Consider the following 18,105-nt stretch of genomic DNA (forward strand, 5'->3'; position numbering starts at 1 on the left):
AATTCATGGAATACCCCATCATTCCACGGAACTCCTTGTAAGTCTCTGCAAATTTGCTTAAATTAATGGGATTATTCTGATGCTATCTGATCGTCCTTGAAGTACTCGGAACCTTGCTGAATATCATGAAACTATCTAAAAGTGTCTAAATTGATTAGAAGTTCTCTGGAATTTCTTGAAAATACCACTGCTTGCTAAAAGTTCTCGCATTTTTTTAATTACCCATGCGTTAATTTTCTCCAATCAATTTAGCTAATTTTTCGCGTTTTTTTAAGTTCTTGAAATTTCCATGATATAACACGCTTAAAATACTCTCACAATTTCCGGATGTTCATATAATTTTTATCACGTTCCAGAAAGTCTCTCGGAGCTTTGCTGAAGTTTCCGGAAATTCCTTGAGTTTCTCGCAACTTGTTTAAGGTTCCTTGAAGTTATTTGAACTGCCCTTTGATTCTCTAATCTGTCTTGATGTTCTCGAAGCTTCCCTCAAGCTCTCAATTATATTAAAATCTCGGTTCTGCTGCTCGGAAATTAATGGAATTTCCGTAAACACCTTTAAATTTCCCTTAAACTCTCTGGACTTTTGTGAAATTTCCTAATTTTTTTTAAAGTTTTCATAAATTCTCTGAAGGGCTCTGTACTTCCCTGAAATTCTCGGAACATCTTAAGGGTCTCGATTTTTTTTCAGCACATCATAGAACTATCCTGAATTTTTCCAAATTTATCGATCTTTAAACTGCTTCAAAAGTCTGGACTAAAGCTACGGAAACTGCTATTAAGACCTGAAATTCCCCGAAAATCTCTAGATCTAGCTTTTCTGAGGTACTTAGAACTTCTTAAAAATTTGCATAATACCCCTCATGTTTTCTATATTTTTCAAATTCGCTTGACACCTGTGAAGTTCTCTGAAATTCTAGGAACTTCATAAAAGTTCTCGAAAATTTTCAGATGCTAAAAGAACCGCTTTGAGGTTATCAAAGCTTCCAGTAAGTTCCCCGTATTTTCAGCTTGGACTTACTCAAATTAAGTAAGCTTTGAAACTTTATTAAGTGAGAAATTAAGTAAGTGTTAAACTTCAAAATTAAATGGATTTGATTATAAAGCTGTTTCTTTAAAACTGATTTCCATGTCTTAAAAACGTTTGGGTAAATTGCTGTTGTTTTTGAGCCACAAAAAAGCATATTTTTAACGCATTTAAAAATAGCTTTTATATTGTAAAACTGGAATTTATCCGTTAAAGTACTGAAAAAACTTGGAAAACTTAGGTAATTTTATTTAGAAAAATGAGTCGACACCCTGTAGATAGAGAAAGACGATTCAACGCCACAAAGCAAAGAATGATCAATCTTGAAATAAATTCACGCTAAAAAAGTTGAAAATAGTGATTACAAGAAAAAGTGACTTTAGTGACTTGGCCTTAAAAAAATAGACTTTTTAGTAATTGGCTTGAAAAAGTGACAAAGTCACTAAAAAAAGACTCGCTACCAGCCCTGCTATTGGGACTGATTGATGATGCTTAGCTGTTATTTTTTCCATGGTTCAAAAATATTTCAATTTTGTGAACCTGTTTTACCCACCATCTAGAGATCTTAAAAGAATTTCTATAGCGTAGAAACCCTGAAAAGACCACCACAGCGGTTGAAATTTTGCTGGTGATCAATGTTGTAGTCAGCCTAACGGATCGACTGCAGTAGAACGTCCCAAAGATGGTGAAGCTACTCAGAGAGCCTCCGATGTCCGCGTCCTTCAGGGTCCTACCGAATTTGTGGTGACCATCTCCGTCGCAAATGAAACTGCCCTTTTGGATCGAAGCGAACAAACTGGTGTACTTAGATATCTTCAGAGACAGCATGCTCAGTTGGCTTTCCTGGCAGCAGCATTACGAATTTGATCATTGTAGTCAAACTCAGCTGTGTAACGTTCGAAAGATGTCGTTGCCGTTGGTAATGCTTCTCCTTCCGATGTCCGCGTCCACTTTCTGGGTCTTTCAAGTTAGTTGTGACGACTGTCCCCACAGCTAATGGAATTGCAGCTGATCACGTTCGTGGAATTACAGTTTTTTTTATAATTGTAGAATAGCTAATTAGGTCCCCCCTTTTGGAGTATTTTTCGTCAGAGCGTTCCTAGGTGCAAGTATATGGCAGCATTCACACCAGACCAAGACGTACTCTCCGACCAGCATTGAATTGGATTGTTGTGAAAGAACGACTAGCACTACTTGACTCTTTCACATCAGGACAAGTCGATGCCAACCGGATGACGGCGGCCCAGTCATGCTACCTACTAATCATATCGACCGGCCATTTCCCACAGAGATGGCGCTGTTCCGCTGGTAGGAAGTAATAAAAATCTCCATATAGAAATTGAGAGATGCGGGAATAATTCGCTTTAGATGCATAGATAGTGACAGCCTAAAGAAATCATTCATGGAATTTGTCGTTCACTAGTTTTACCCGCTTCACTACCAGTCCTCAAATTTGAGAGAGAAAATTCACTCCCACGAGCTCAATCTCTCAACATGTCATGTATTTTGACGACACTCTATTTATAATTTCCCTCTCACAGACTACAAAATAGAGTACCTGACACTGCAAAACATGTCTGGGTACATATATATGCATTTAGATTAGCAACCTTAGTCCCTCATTTTTACATATTTTGCACAAAAGATACTTTCTGCCGGGAAATCCTGTCAGGGGTCGGGCTGTATATTTAATTTTTGTGCAGAATATGTAAAACTGGAGGGACTTCGGATGTATTTTTGTGCAGAATATGTTAAAAAGGAATGACTTCGAATTTTAATCTAACTGCATAAATAGAGGTACCAGAGATGTTTTGACCACACTGCTCTCTGATAACAATTAATGGAACTACACGTGTCCGTAATTTCTGAAAAAATGAACAGCAGTGACATCTGAAGGAAAGTTAATGCAGAAGCATGGTAACATGATTAATTGCGGGAAGCCTTTCCTCCGGTCGATGTGGGTGTATTCATCGTTGTCTTCGTATTGATGCGATGCGTGCTGTTCCATTCATAAGCCGTGTCCGACGCTTATCCGTCCGTTGCTCAAAAGTAATTGTCAAGCGTTTTTATTACAGCTGCTTTTCTCCTCCCTTCCATTCATTGGTTAGATAGTGAGCACTCAACCCAGCGGTGAGCTCGCTCATGTGAGCATGCGCAATGTCTCGTGTGTTAGATTTGCGCTCTATCGTTACGTCCGTGTTTGGGATTTTTCGTTACGTATCTGAATTCTGGTATTTTTTTTAATGTAACCCCCAGTATAGAAATTAAGGACGTAGTCCAACGTCAAAAAGAAAAACTGAAAAATGAGGAATCCTCAGGGAATTTTATTTTTCCTGAAAATATCTGGAAGTCTCAGGGAATCTCATCATTGCTTATGGAATTTAATAACTTTCTTAGATATTTTACAGAAAATAATACATTTTAAAATACAAACATTTTATTTTCATTCACGCATTGAATTATATAGATCCAGCAGAGTGGATTAACCTTCAGTAACAAATAAATTTGAAACATTCAAAGGCTTGAAATATCTGTCTGAAAAGGACAAGTAAATAAGGTCGTGGGATTAAAAGGAAATTACTAATCCTTCTTTCTCTCTTGAAAGGTTTTTTTTTGTTCTGGAATATTAATATTTCCCACAAATTTAAAATTTGAACAAGTTTTTGAAAATTTTTACTCAAAAGCTATAAATTTTCAAGACAGTTTCAATAATCTGCACAGTTTTAAAGGCTCATAAAATTTTATTATAATTTCTAAGGACCTCATTCCAAGGGAATACTGTTAAAAAAATCTTCGAGAAAAACATCAAGTGCAATCTGTTTTTAAGGTAGTTATGAAGAAATTATGATTTCATGTGAAGCTTTAGATAGTTTTGATTATAATTTCAAGAAATCCCTGAATTGTGCTCATAGTAAGTTTTAATGAAAACTGATAGGAATTTCTGAGGAACTCCTACGAAATTCAAAGGAAAATTCCAAGGGCATTCTGAGGATAATTTCATGAAGTTTGTGCGAGAAAACAAATGCGAAGCATAAGTCCTTGGGATTTTTTGGAGAATACTGACAGCAGAGATGCTAAGAGCAGGATTACAATTAAATCTGAAAATAACTCCACGAGATCCTCAAAGGAACTCGGAAAAGAGTTCCAGGAAAGTTTTTCAAACAAATTATGAGGATAACTCTAAGGAATTTAAGAGGAGAAATGCAATCGAATTCTTAGGAGACTTTCAATGTGCGTAGAATTCCAAGGGAAGGACTGAGATTCAAAAGGAAATAAAAATAGAAACGAGATAAAAGTGGGGTAAAATTTCCTGAAAAACCAATAGCGCACGCACTTTACTCACCTTCAATTTCCGATCCGGCAAATTTTTCCACCCAGCAAACGTTCGGCGACGTAGGCAGTCGAAACAATTTTCACCGAAAAGCAGCTCCTTTGTTTTCCCCGGCAGGCTTATTCTGCCCGGACGATGGTTTGGTTTTGTTTGTATTTCTTATTTTTCACTTTCTCCTCGAACCGTCGTAAAAACCGTTATAATATCAATTAGAAAGAACTGGCACCCTAATTTGTGACCATTTTTGGGCGTAGTACGGTTGTATCGACAAACACAGCAACGAACGACACACGTTCGAAAAAAATAAAAATGGCAGTCGTTGTAATTTTCCGATTGTTAACTCACAAATTTATTGCACTTCGTTTCCCTTATATTCTTCAGGATGACACGTGGCGTACGCTTACACTGACAGGAATTTTCCTTTTTACCGAACACTGGGTTTGATGGGTTGATACTTGCTTATTAAAATTTAGCTTCACTTTATATGATTCGATAGCTCGGGAGATTCTTCGATTTTCCACGCTTACTTCACTTTTAAATTGATGGATTAAACATTTAACATTCACTGAACGAGGACACACTGGACAACGATGGCATTTTGGTGCATTAATTTGCTTGTGCTTTGATGTCGTTGAGATTGCTTTACTTCTATCCTGCATGCACGGTTAAAGGATTTTTGTTTGCACTAGATTAATTTACAACCTTTATTGAGGAAGAAACACACTGACGACGACAACGACGGGGAAAGTGCGAACCATTATCGACACTCGTACGCACACTGGGAATAGGTTGATTGATAAAGATTGGCGCGTTTGCTTTCTCCATCGATTACTTCACTGAGTTTGGCAGCACACACTGTGGAATTGTTTGAGGTGGGATCTGGAAAAAAATGAATGGAAGAAGGGGGATTTTGTAAGTAATATTGCTAATAAACGAAAGACGCTATAGTATTTTTTGAATATTAGTCAAAAATAAGCGAAACACTCGTAATGCTGTTCATATGTAGCGGAATTTTTATTAGTTGCAAATGATGTCACCGATGGCGTTCATTGGAAACTGCTGTGGGGCTATTCACAAGTCACGCGGACAGTTTACGGTGGACGTAGCGACGGTTAAGGTTCTAAAAGATGTTTTCATTAGAAGCTTCTGAAACAAACTTTAAAAATCATACGTGCAGGGAAATGTAGTGTGGGCAACTACGCATTAACTGAGTGTTTTTCAAGCAATTCCAATGGTTATTACACTATTACAATTTTAAATATCCAAATATTCCAACATGCTATTCTTCAGCAAGAAATCCTTCAACTATTGATTTGGTTTTAACTGCTTCATGTAAACTTGGTAGCCAATTGGTTGCCCATTCTGACTTCGGTTCTGATCAAATAATTTCTAATCCCAACAGCTCTACTTTAAATTACCATAGAGCTGATTGGGAGCAATATGGAGCATTTATGGAATGTTGTATTCAAATGTTGTTGAATGTTGTTGATCCAAATATTACTTTGCAAACCAAAAACGATGTTAATTATGCCCTTGAATCTCTGACTTCTTCTATAGTTGTAGCAAGTTTCCTCAGTACTAAAATGTGAGGTTAAATTCAATTCAATTATAATAGTCGACGATCTTCAGCTCTTGATCCGTCTGAAAAAATGTCCGTAGAAGGCAATATCAAAGAACACGCTATCCGGACATGAAATTTATCTGGCGGGATTTGCAAAAACAACTTCAAGAGCAATTGTCTGCCCTGAGGAACAACACTTTTGAAAATAATGTTCGGGAATTACACCCGAGGTCCGAACCCTTTTGAAAACTCACAATTTATTTTAAAAAAACCTCAAAAGACTATTCCATTCCTATTCTATTCCTATTCCTATTAATGGTGAAGTTGCCCCGTAGCGTGGGTAGATCTACCACCGATTCCTAGTCCTGGAACACATCTAAGTCCTTGTTACTTGTTATGCCTTGTTGATAGTGACAAGACTCGGCTTTGTCTACCGAGGATGATCTTGAAACAAGGGAAAAATGAGTTACCATTCCATAACCATTCCATTCGTTGTTCCCTAGTTGGAAGTGGTTAAGACAAGGGTTCTGATGCATGGTCATTGTCGGTGTCATTGCTTAATTTTGTCGCTAAGGAATCCAATTTTGACCGACCTTTGGAGGGTGCTCTCACTCTTCGAAGGGCATAAATAGGTATAAATTAGAATCGATTCCTTGCGATGAAGGCAAGCATGACAACTGTATCTAAACCAAGTACTTCATCATTTCTTAATAGTGATGGAGTAATACGACATGCACTAAACTAAGGACACTGGATATACTACAATAGATCAAATTGATGGTCGTAGAGGTTGTATGTCTAGAACAGAGGAAAGCAAAATTTCAATAATCTACAGTCGAATTCCTTGCACAGTTTAAAGGCTCATGGAATTTTATTAAGATCTCATTCCAAGGAAGTTCTGAGAAGAAAATCCTCGATAAAAAACATCAAGTGCAATCTGCTTTCAAGGTAGTTCTGAGGAGTTTAAGGTTGAAGTTATGAGTAGGATTATTGGGAACCCATAGGAATTTCTGAGAAGCAGTGAACTTCAGAGGAAAATTCCAAGGGCATTCTGAGGATAATTTCATGAAGTTTGTGCATGAGCATGAGCATGAGCATGAGCATGATTGACCGCCCACGGTTGCTACTCTGTTATTATCAGATCAGCTGTAACTACACAGAGAACCAATAGACGATGCTTGGGACTAGCAATCATCCTCAATGTGTAAAAACTAGTGATCTCAAACTAGGTAATACCAGCGCCGGCCGCGCCCGAACGCAGGTCAAGAAAGGAATGGGTAGGAATGTGTTGACGTGACACTCGCTTTGATGGAAGCCGAGATATCCTCTGCACTTCCACGAGGAATCACTGGGATGTTGGATAAGAGGGTAGGGTTTTTTTGTTCCTTGTTGGGTATTTTGATCACTGCGACCAGTACTTAGATCTATTGTGATATATTCCCCGTTTTAATATTGCTTTATCAGCATGTCGTAACACCATTTTATGAAGCGACCTACATAGACTGGCCAAAAGCATTTTCCCAGTCAGGTATTACATTTCGAATGAATTGCACTACTTGGCTGGGAACTAAATTCCAAATAACAAAGGGTTCTGTCAGCCCCTTATCCAGAAAAATACGCCTCTTCTTGAAGATTGTTGTACAAGAGCATAGCAGGTGTTCAGAGTCTTCTTTTTCTATGCCACATAATCGACACATGTCATCTTGAAGTTTTACTATTAGCTTCAAGTGATATTTACATGGACAGTGCCCTGTTATTAAACCAGTGTATATACTGAGATCTTTCTTTGATAGTAAAAGAATTTTGCTAGTCATTGAAATGCTCAGATTAATAAACCGTTTCGACTGCCTAGCAATGAGAGTGTTGTTTCAATTGGTCTCCACTTTCATTTTTTCCTATTTATCGAACTCTATTCTAAGAGAGCAAGCAGAAACTCCACAGAATGGCTCTGGTCCTATAAATTGTTGAGATGATCCAAGCCTAGCTAGTGTGTCGGCTTTCTCATTCCCTAGAATTTCACAGTGACCAGGAACCCAAAATAAGTTCACTTGGTTTTGGCAGGCCAATTTTTTGAGTGACATTGCACATTCCCATACAAGTTTAGAATTACATGTTGCTGATTTCAGAGCATTTAGTGGTGCAGATATTCGAATGTCTATAATTTCTACGCAAGCAAATTTTAGAACATTCAAGAATTGCTTGGACTTCTGCTTGGAACACGGTAGGCCAGTAGCCCATAGATATTGAGATATTTATACCTGGACCTGTTACGATTATCCAATCTAGAGCCGTCTGTATAAAAGACAATTGATCCTCGACGAATGTTTGGTCCCCCATTGTCCCACAAATCGCGATCCGCATCTGCTACATTGTAAAGACGATCGAAGTGATATTTTTTCTTCAGCCAATCCGCATTTCGTAACACAATAGAATCAATATTGAACATTTTTAGGATGCTCATATGTCCTCTAAGATCACCTTCAAGGAAGTGCTGTGAGAAAGGGTAGGGTTTGCAGCAGGGTTCGTTTTGGTAAACGATAAGCTGAATTGACGTCCTAAGGATAGGAAGCAATAATTCCATGAAGTTTGTGGGAGAAAATGCATCCGGAGTCCTTGGAAATTTTTTTCAGAACACTTAGAAGATGACGGGGTTTAGCATTACAATAAAATCTGAGAAAAACTCCAGGAGATCATCAAAGGAATTAGGAAAAAAATTCCATTCCAGGACAACCAACTATGGGGGAAATCTAAAGAAATTTGTGAGAAGATATGCAAAATGAATTGTATGGCAAGTGAATTTTCAGAATAATTCCATGTAAGAATACAAAGCGAATGCTGATGAGAACTACTAGCGAATTTTTACGAGAAATCTCCGCTGAACATGTAACTAGTTGAAAGTTCCAAAAAATGTCCAGTTGTTCCAGTTTGAGAAAGTACTCTGATGCCCTCAATAATTCTCATCAAAGTTTTAACTTACCTGGAATTTTTAGGACTTCTAAAAGCTTCCTAACGATCATGGATGTTCTCTAAAATTTTATCAATTCGTTGGAGTGCTCGAAAATTCTTTAAAAATTAAATCAATTTCTCTAATGATAACGGAACTGCTCTGTTTTTTTTTCCTTGATTTGTTTTCCGTCGATCTTGTTTTCCGTGCTGAGCACCAATGCTACCGACGCCAGGAAGGCAGCTCCCACACCTGGACCCTACTTATCGACCCATCAACTCATGAACCGGGGACCAACGGCTTTACTTCCCTTCCCCGAAGGAAGGCGTGATCAGAGATGTTATGCCTCAGAACATCCTGGCGGCGCTACTGGGATTGAACCCAGGCCTGCTGGAGTGAGAGATAATCACGCTTACCACTACACCACCGGCGCCGCTGATTTCTGAAGTTCTCGAACCTTCTCTTAAGATTTTGCAGTTCTCATGAAGCTTGTTGTACTGCCCTGAATTGAATGGAACTGTCCTAAAGATGCTTAAGCTTCCGTGAACTTATGTGAAGACGTCAATAATTTTCTTAACACCTCTGAAGTTCTCTGAAAATCCCGCTAACTTTCTGAAACTAATTGAACTGAACTCTCCCCTATTTTCGGAGCTTACTAAACTTAACTTTGAAATGTTCCCACATTTTGCTAATGTTCATGAAAATTCCTGGAGTTCTCGGATCTTCCCTTAAGTTCCACAGACTTCTATGAAGTTCTCGAAATGTTTCTGAAAATCTCTAAGTTTTCAAAATTTTTCGTTAAACTCCCGCAATTTTCTTGGAATCAAAACGAAATAATTAATATAGTACCATGAAGATCTCAAGACTTTTCTAAAGTTCATGGAACTGCCCTTAACTTCATAACTTCTTCTAAGCTATTAAGCTTAGACTTTCCGGATATTTTTAAAAGTGCTCAAAAGATTTCTGAATTTCCTCAAAGTTCTCTAGGCTGCCCTGAATATCTTAGTGTTTTTTTAATTCAAAATTTTACTGAAACCAGTTGAAGTTCTCCCAATTTTTCTTAAGTTTTATAAACTTTATACACGTTCACGGAACATAGCCTTAAATCATTTACGGTCCCTGATGTTATCTGGACATTCCTGAAGTTTTCTGTGCTCACCTGAAGTTCTCTAAATTTGTTTAATATTCCAACAAATTTTTTGAAATATTTTCATAACTCCGCTTTTGAAGTTTTCGGTCCTATCATAGAATTCTCGGAATATCCCATAATTTCACGGAACTCCTTGTAAGTCTGCAACTTTCCTTAAGTTAATGGAATTGTTCTGAAGTTATCTGATGGTTTTCGAAGTGCTCGGAACATCGCTGAATATCATGAAGCTATCTAAACATATCAAAATTTCGTAGAAGTTCTCTGGATTTTCCTGAATTTTCACAATTTAAGTTCTTTCATTGTATAAGGGGGAATGGATGTAATGTCGGCCTAAATGCCCCTAATTTGGGCCCATACATTAATTCAGCAATCGATTAAATTTTCAATAGCATCCAAAAATATCCATTAGTACCGACCCAATGACGCGTTCATCTAGATAAAATGGATAAAAAGCAGATTTTAGCGATGGACCCAATCTTAGATCCATAGGCCAACATTAGAGCCATTTCTCCTAACATCTTTGAAATACTCTCACATTTTCCAGATGTTCGTATATTTTAAATGCGCTCCTGAAATTCTCACGAGGCTTTGTTGAAGTTTCCGAAAGTTCCCGGAGTTTCTCGAAACCTCTTTAAGGTTTCTGAAATTTCCTTGAAATTATTTGAACTGGCCTTGGATGCTCTGATCAATGTTCATGTTCTCGGAGCATCCCTGATGAACTCAATTCTATTGAAGATCTCGGTTCTGCTCTGAAATAAATGACATTCTCGAAAACTCCTTTTAACTTCCCTAAAATTCTCTGGACTTCTTTGAAGTTTCTGAAATATTTCTGAAGTTTTATAAATTCTCTGAAGGACTCTGTACTTCCCTGAAATCATTGGAACATCTTAAGGGGAGTTTTTCATTCAAAATTTAAAAACAAAATCGATTTTTTTGTTTTTGCATTTTTTGAAAGGTATTATAATAAGTGTCTACTATATTTTTTTGAAAAGGTTTTTCGATCCGCGCACAAGAAAAGTTTCTACAGGCTCTCGGCTTTAACATTTTTCATTGGAAGAATGACCTATAAAATCTACAAATTCTTTGTATTCACTGTTTTTTTCTGAAGTCTTAAAAAGCAATAAAAAAGTTTAGATCGCACCATTTTGTCAAATTTGAAGTTTTCTACCATTTTTAGGTTATTCCTCCAATAAATTTAGTTCACTTTATGGAGGCGAACCAGCCCAAGGCTGAAAGCCTCCCTAATAAAGATAAATTAATTAATTAGTTCACTTTAAAGCCTCATTAATCGTGTTGTGTTTCAGATCAATCCTGAGGTACCAGGCTGTACGCAGTTTGACAATTCCAGGCGTACACTACCTTACTCAAAACGTGACCACGGGCGCCATTTTGTTTTTTTTTCGCCTTGTAAATATTTGGAAATAAAGAAGATGTTCTAAGCTTTTTGAATTTCAAAACCGCGTCCTTCTATGTTTTTTCATTGGCCTACAAAAAAAAATGCCAAACTTTGCTTACTTTTTGGCCATTTGAATGAGAACCTCCCCTTAAGGATTCTCGTATTTTTTTGCAGCACATCATAGATCTTTAAACTGCTCCAAAAGTCTGGACCAAAGTTACGAGAAGGGCCCATAATATCTTTGAAATTTCCCAATCTAACTTTTTTGAGGTACTTGGAAGTTCTAAGTCAGAACTTCATAAAAGTTTCCACGGTTAAAGTTCTCTTTATTTCTGAAGTCCTATTGTCATCGGTGAAGTTCTCTGAAATTCTAGGAACTTCTCAAAGGTTCCTGAAGTGCTTTGGGAGCTAATAGAACCGCTTTGAGGTTCTTAAAGCTTTTAATAAGGTCCCCATATTTTCAGGATGTTATGTTTCCGCAATTTGTTGAAGCTTCACTGAAATTATCCGCATTTCTAATTATTCCTCAGAACTTCTGTAATGTTATCTTTCAGAAAGTTAATTACAAACATGAAATTGATCATTTGTTGTTTTTACTTAATTCTAGCGCTTTCAAAATTTTCAATATCTTGCACTTGTACATGGAATACGAAACTTCAAGACATTGAATTTTTTGAGATCTTAGGCTTACGAAAATTAAGCAAATGTTAAACTTCAACTAACTTGATTTTGATGTCTTAAATTTTTTTACGTATTTAAAAAAATTAAATTAAAAATAAAATGCTTTCTTATCATCAACCTGGAAATTATCGGATAATGTTCTGGAACAACCTGGATAACTCAGGTAATTTAATAAAGCCAAATGAGTAGACACCCTATAGATAGAGAAAGACGTTTAAACATCAAAAAGCTCTATAGAAGTACAACATCTTCGAATTATTCGAAACTAAGAACAGAATGTAGACATCGATTGGACTACCAGGTCCTACACACTGCAAGAAGAATGATCAATCATGAAATAAATGCAACGCTAAAAAGTTGAAAATAGCGACTGATTAAAAAAAAAAGTGACTTTAGTTACCTGACTTTGTAATATGAATCTTTTTAGTGACTGACTTGGAAAAAGTGACCAAGTCACTAAAAAGTGACTCGTTACCAACTCTGACATTGATCGAATCGAGAGAGTCCTTGCTCAACTGAACAATCAGAAAGACCCCTAATAACTGCAAAACAATGCAAATGTTTTGTTTTGCTTAACAATGACAATGGTCACCCAAGATCGCTAGAACAGATTCCGGAAGCCCCGGAGGAAGGATCAATCTCAAAAATAAACAGAAACTAGGCATTTGGCGTATACTAAATTTCATAATTGTATGAACATGTCATAAGTGACCATGCCAATTGAGTAGAGTGACAATGGCCACCAAAGAGGTTCCGGAAGTCTCAGAGGATGTGGCCAAAAGATGTTCATGCGGTATATCCAAATTTTCAGAAGTCTATGGACATGTCAGTAAAGGCCTTGCCAATTCAACAGAGTCACAATGGTCACCCTATGTCCCTGGCATAAGTTTCGACAGCCCCGCAGAAAATGGACAATCTCTGATTTCTTTAAAAAACTAGTCATGTGGTCAGTGTTGGCAAAATCATCAATCAAATAATATTTTTCCGCTCTCATACGCTCTCAATATCACGTGTGATATTGGAGCAACATATCATGCTAAATATCGATTTTACAAGCTCCTTTGATATTGCGAGACTATTCACAACGTGCCAAAATCAAGCTGAGTGCGGACTCAACACAACAATGATTCCGTTTCACATCGTTTTCTTAGAAAGAGAAAGTAAAGTTTGCTAACTCTTTTTTACTCTTTACTGATTGCAGACACGAAGGGACTGCTGCCAGCCGTTATGGATGCTTCGGTTGTGTTCGGGTGTAAAGCAAAAATGGATAAACTAAATATCACCAAGTTTGGTGAGATTTGCCGCTGGTGAGTTTTATTAGCTTGATGTTCCGAGCTGCGAAGTCAACTTCAGTTGTTTGCTTGTTGATTTTTGTCTACGAAAATCAAGCGTGATCTTGGGCATTGGTGAGATTTGATTATTTGATACTTTTCCAACAATTCATGTGGTATTGCAAAATATTCAAAAATGTGTAGACAATTCATCAGACAGGATTCAACAGAGCGACAATTTCCACCAAATGTACCTGGGATAGGTTTCAGCAGCAAATTTCTAAAAAAAAAAACACTTCCGGGACTTCCGGAAAACTATTCCAGGAACATAGGGTGACTATGGTCATTCTGCTCAATTGGCATGACCTCTCATGACCGGAACATATTCCAGGGGCATTGAGTGGCTTTTGTTACTCTGCTCAATTGGAAGGGTTGTCTACAAATTTCTGAAAATTTTGATATGAATCATGGTCAGCTTTTGTAGAAACCTCCCGGGCTTCCAGAACCTATTCCGGCCCATTGTTAGGTGGCTATTGTCAATTTGTTGAATTGGCATGGAATCTAATGAGATGTACGTAAAATTCTGAAAATTTTGATATGCCGCATGATTAGTTTATGTTGAAATCATAAATTGGCCACTTCCCAAGGGCTTCCGGAATCTGTTCAGGAGATAATGAATGGTCGATCCATAAGATTTTGACGTAGGACTACGTCTGTGATTTCTTGGGGGTACACTTTCTGAAAACCGAAAATGGAACAAGTAACAAAATTATGAAAGAATTTGAACGTTAATAACTCAGCTACCCATGGACCAATTTCAATAATGTTATCACCACTCGATCAGAAATATTTCTACGCATCTGTTAAACTTAAGACATTATCATTTTTCAAAATGTCTCTATTGAAAATTGCACGAATGTGCAAATGTTGCTATGATAATTGCGCAACTGTTGCTGCGAAAAGCGATTTCCCTAACGCAGATTTCAAAGTTCAAATAGTGTTTATTCAATCACCGCGTGGTGAGCATTCATAGAAGGAGGAAGAAGCCACACCGCTATTGATTGGAATCAGTAGCTCTTCGTGAGTCGCTGTGGGCCATCTATGTCAAGCGCATCATACTAAAGAGTATAAAAGAGAGACCTCGCTCAAATTACTATTCCTACACAAAACACAAGCTCCTGCTGCAGTTAACAAATAAGATTTATTATATAAGACCACGTAGTCCTACGTCACCATTGCGTACAACCCCATTGGACTGTCCCTTGTAGTGTTTTTTTTACATCAAACCCAGTTCTTATGATAACTATAGAATTTGAAAAACGTGTTTTGATTGTATCTCGATGCTTGAGTTTCGTAAAAAGCATAAGTAGTCGGGAACCCCGTCGCCCTTTTACGGTGGAAAAAATAGTATTTCGCCCTAATCCCAAACCTTGTGAAATTTCACCAGATTGTTTATCTTAGTATTATACAATATTTTAGAAAGCTTTATAACGATAAACATCTCCAACATGTTTTATTTCAATTTAAACAACAACAATATGGGTACCCGCGTACCCCGTCGCACACATAAGGGTTAAATATTGCGGTGAAATACTACAAATTCTGCATTCTTTTAATGCAAATCTGTAGTAGGACCTTACATTTTATGGTTGGGTGTACGATTCAATGTTTTCTCATAAATTTCAGCCACAAGGAAATACAATCGTACAACAAACCCACGTTACTCTTGCTCAGTGATTTCAAGTGCGAGAGTTGCTAATTTTCCTCCACTTCCTCGTGCCTCTTCTAGCTCTTCTAAAAAAAATGTTTCTACTCACTTCCCACCTCGGACAGCACGCTACACGGTCGATGAGATTGACTCAAAATGCAGTGGGTTTTTACTTAAAATCGCAAACATGTAGGTTATTCGCAGACTGAGTTAAATTTTCCCTAAACATCTGCTCGAATAAGAAGGAAATTGACGAAAATGTAATTGTCTAGGAGTATCCTGATTAACTGAGTGAAACCTCTTTCGATTTTCCTCACATTCGAAAAGTTTATCTTTGAAGAAAATTCAACTCAGTCCACCAGTAGCCTATGTTTTTGCGAATTTGATTGAACGATACTCACAGTTGAGTTGGTTTAATTGGCCGTGTATAGAGCGTGAAGCGTATCAGTAGCAGCGGCAGTAGCAGCAGTGCGAGCGATAGTGACTCTCGTTTCGCCCGCGCGAGTCTGATGGAAGTTGCAGTTATTCAACTGTAAATGATATTACACCATCTTGCCGGCAGACCGACCACCATCTCCGCCACCCCCAACCCTCGAGCTCAACGAGTGTGTTGTACCAATCATATTTAGCGAAACATGCGTTGAAAAGTCGATTGGTAGGGGCGATGGGGGTAAAATACCCATGCCAAGGGAGATCTTCGTTTGATCCAAATAGTAAGATTTGGTAAGATTTTACAATTGATATGCTTAAATAAAATGGCTGAATTCTTGTTTAAGTTGACTAACAAAAACCTGTTTTCGAAATACTGCGAGGCAAAATGCGCATACTGATTTCATACTACGGAAGCATGCTTCCCACACTACAACTCGGGGAGTGCATTATACTCATGTTGGAGTGACAAATAGTAATTTTAAAAATAACTACTATTTTTCTAATAAACATACACACTTAGAAATAACTAATTTTACACGTGACGGAATCCATCTTTGACATAAAGAATGAGACGCAAACACAAATGTCATGTAACATTGAGGGCTCCGAGACTGAAAAGTTCGATACTCGACGAAAATTACGTTTGATTGAATTGAATTTCGCGTCTGTTATGACTCAGTTTTATGTCAAAATTGACACTCGTATATGTCAGTCTCAGAACATCTAAATTTACATGATTTTTTCTAAGTGTGTACCATTAGAGCTATCGAGCCCAAAGATGAAGGATATACCTAACATCTTGCAACAATCAATTCGTTTATTATGGTAGTGCGCAGCTGTTTCAAGAAATAACTATTCTTACGCGATTTTCTGCTAAAACTGTGTTCCAATTTTATAAATTTCAAATGAATTTCATCTAACAGCCTTTCGTCTCCATTCATATAGTAAGTTTGAAATTCAACTTATGGTAGTGATTTCTCGACCTCATTTCAACTAACAGCTAAGATAGAAGCATTTTGCCCGCCATGTCCATTTTACCCCCACTCCCCCTAGGAGTTCCTTTCCTATATATGGCGATTCCGTTCGTTCTTGCCGGGGCTTGCTTCAACATTTGTTGATTTTTTCCGCTTTTTTGCTTTTCCCGACACACCTTACGATACGAGTGCGATGAGGTTCGTGACTAGCGCCGTTTATCACTGTGTGGCAAACTCGCAGGCAGCCGAAGTATGTTATAATTTTAACAGTTTCATGTGTAATTTTCCAAGCGAGGTTGGGTTGCCACATTTGAGTCAGGTGGCTCGTTATTTCACCTTTCGAGTCTGGAATCAAGTGGATTATTGTATTAGGCTCCCCAGCGGATGGGGTTTGGGTGGGCATCTAATGGGGATCGGGCTCTGTCTGGAGAAGGTGGGGAGATGGTGTAGATGAATCATGGGTGATGATAAGTGGAGGAAATTTTAAAACGTGCGTTATGAATTGGAGGTTTTAATTGCTTCGGAAATTGTTGCGGGTGAGAGAGTATTACGTCAACAATGGTTACACTGTGGAACGATGTGTTATCCATGGTAACATTCAATGATGGACCCTTCCTTAGAACGCATGCAGCATCAGTTGTCCGTCAATATTGTTCCCACGTGCTGTCCTTCAAATTGCGCACTTTGCCGGCAATTTCAGAAGCCATCAATCTCCAAATCAACCACCATCACCAATCTTGCCGGCTTAATTTGCGACGATGACGACGACAACAGCCGCTATTAAACCAACACGATGAACGACGCAATAAATAACAGTTTGGCCAAAACACATACCGCGGTGCCAGCAAAAAGCCGCTCATCACATTGCGAGCTCCGTCAAACTTCGTGTCCGCCAGCAGTCCCTGCGATGGAGAAAGTGATTTCTGTGGATGTTTGTGCCCGAGCGGGTACGTGTCTGATTGACAGCTGCGGCAGCCGGTTCCTGGAAGTTTGGCCCACGTCTTCCGGGCGAAAGGACAGCGCAATATAAATGCACGATCATTTTCCGAGCCTTATTCCAAGTAGGGAATAAATAAACAAAAGACTCAATGTGATCAATCTTCTCGGGTGTATTTCCGTTACCGGGAAGTCATTTCCAAAGAGTTGTTCAAGACCATCGAACGGTAAAGAACACGGCGACTGACTAGTTTACCGGCAAGCAATTCAATCTCGACACAAACATTAACACTGACACCTCAAGGCCGGTGAAATTTACAACCGCAGAATCCATGGTGTAAAGGAGTGGGCAACCAACACCAGCAACTCCAACCGGCTCATGACGACCTGCTACTCCAAAGCCGCAGGGTACGGTATGGTGGTATTGGTGCTGCTGGGATTAGTTCCATGTTCATAGCCATGGCTGCGATCGCGTCGCATACGGACGGCGATCGTCGTCGTCGTCAGGGTTGCCAGTATTCCAGATTTATCTGGATTTCCATATTTTCTGTCATCTGGCCAGATACACAGACGGATCACGTATATTTCCAGATTTTTAAAATATGATCCAGATTTTCCCAGATTTTTGAAACATGTTGCTTTAAAAATATCATTGCAATTTATTTTCACTATAATCAAAAAGTTAAAAGCCAAGCTA

General features: G+C 38.2%; 1 protein-coding gene across 2 annotated transcripts in view; it reads right to left on the reverse strand.

The window, feature by feature from the left end:
• EcR (Ecdysone receptor) overlaps nt 1-18,105 on the reverse strand; it is a 797,280-nt gene that overhangs the window by 602,943 nt on the left and 176,232 nt on the right. For both annotated transcript variants that reach the window (XM_065234607.1, XM_065234606.1), the window contains one exon: nt 4,368-5,234. The gene's annotated coding sequence lies outside the window, so the exon portion shown is untranslated. The remainder of the gene's footprint in view (nt 1-4,367; nt 5,235-18,105) is intronic.

The sequence above is a fragment of the Ochlerotatus camptorhynchus genome, unplaced genomic scaffold, assembly GCF_037179485.1.
Source record: "Ochlerotatus camptorhynchus isolate MF236.1 unplaced genomic scaffold, CSIRO-AGI_Acam_v1.1 ptg000434l, whole genome shotgun sequence".
NCBI classification, from domain to species: domain Eukaryota; kingdom Metazoa; phylum Arthropoda; class Insecta; order Diptera; family Culicidae; genus Ochlerotatus; species Ochlerotatus camptorhynchus.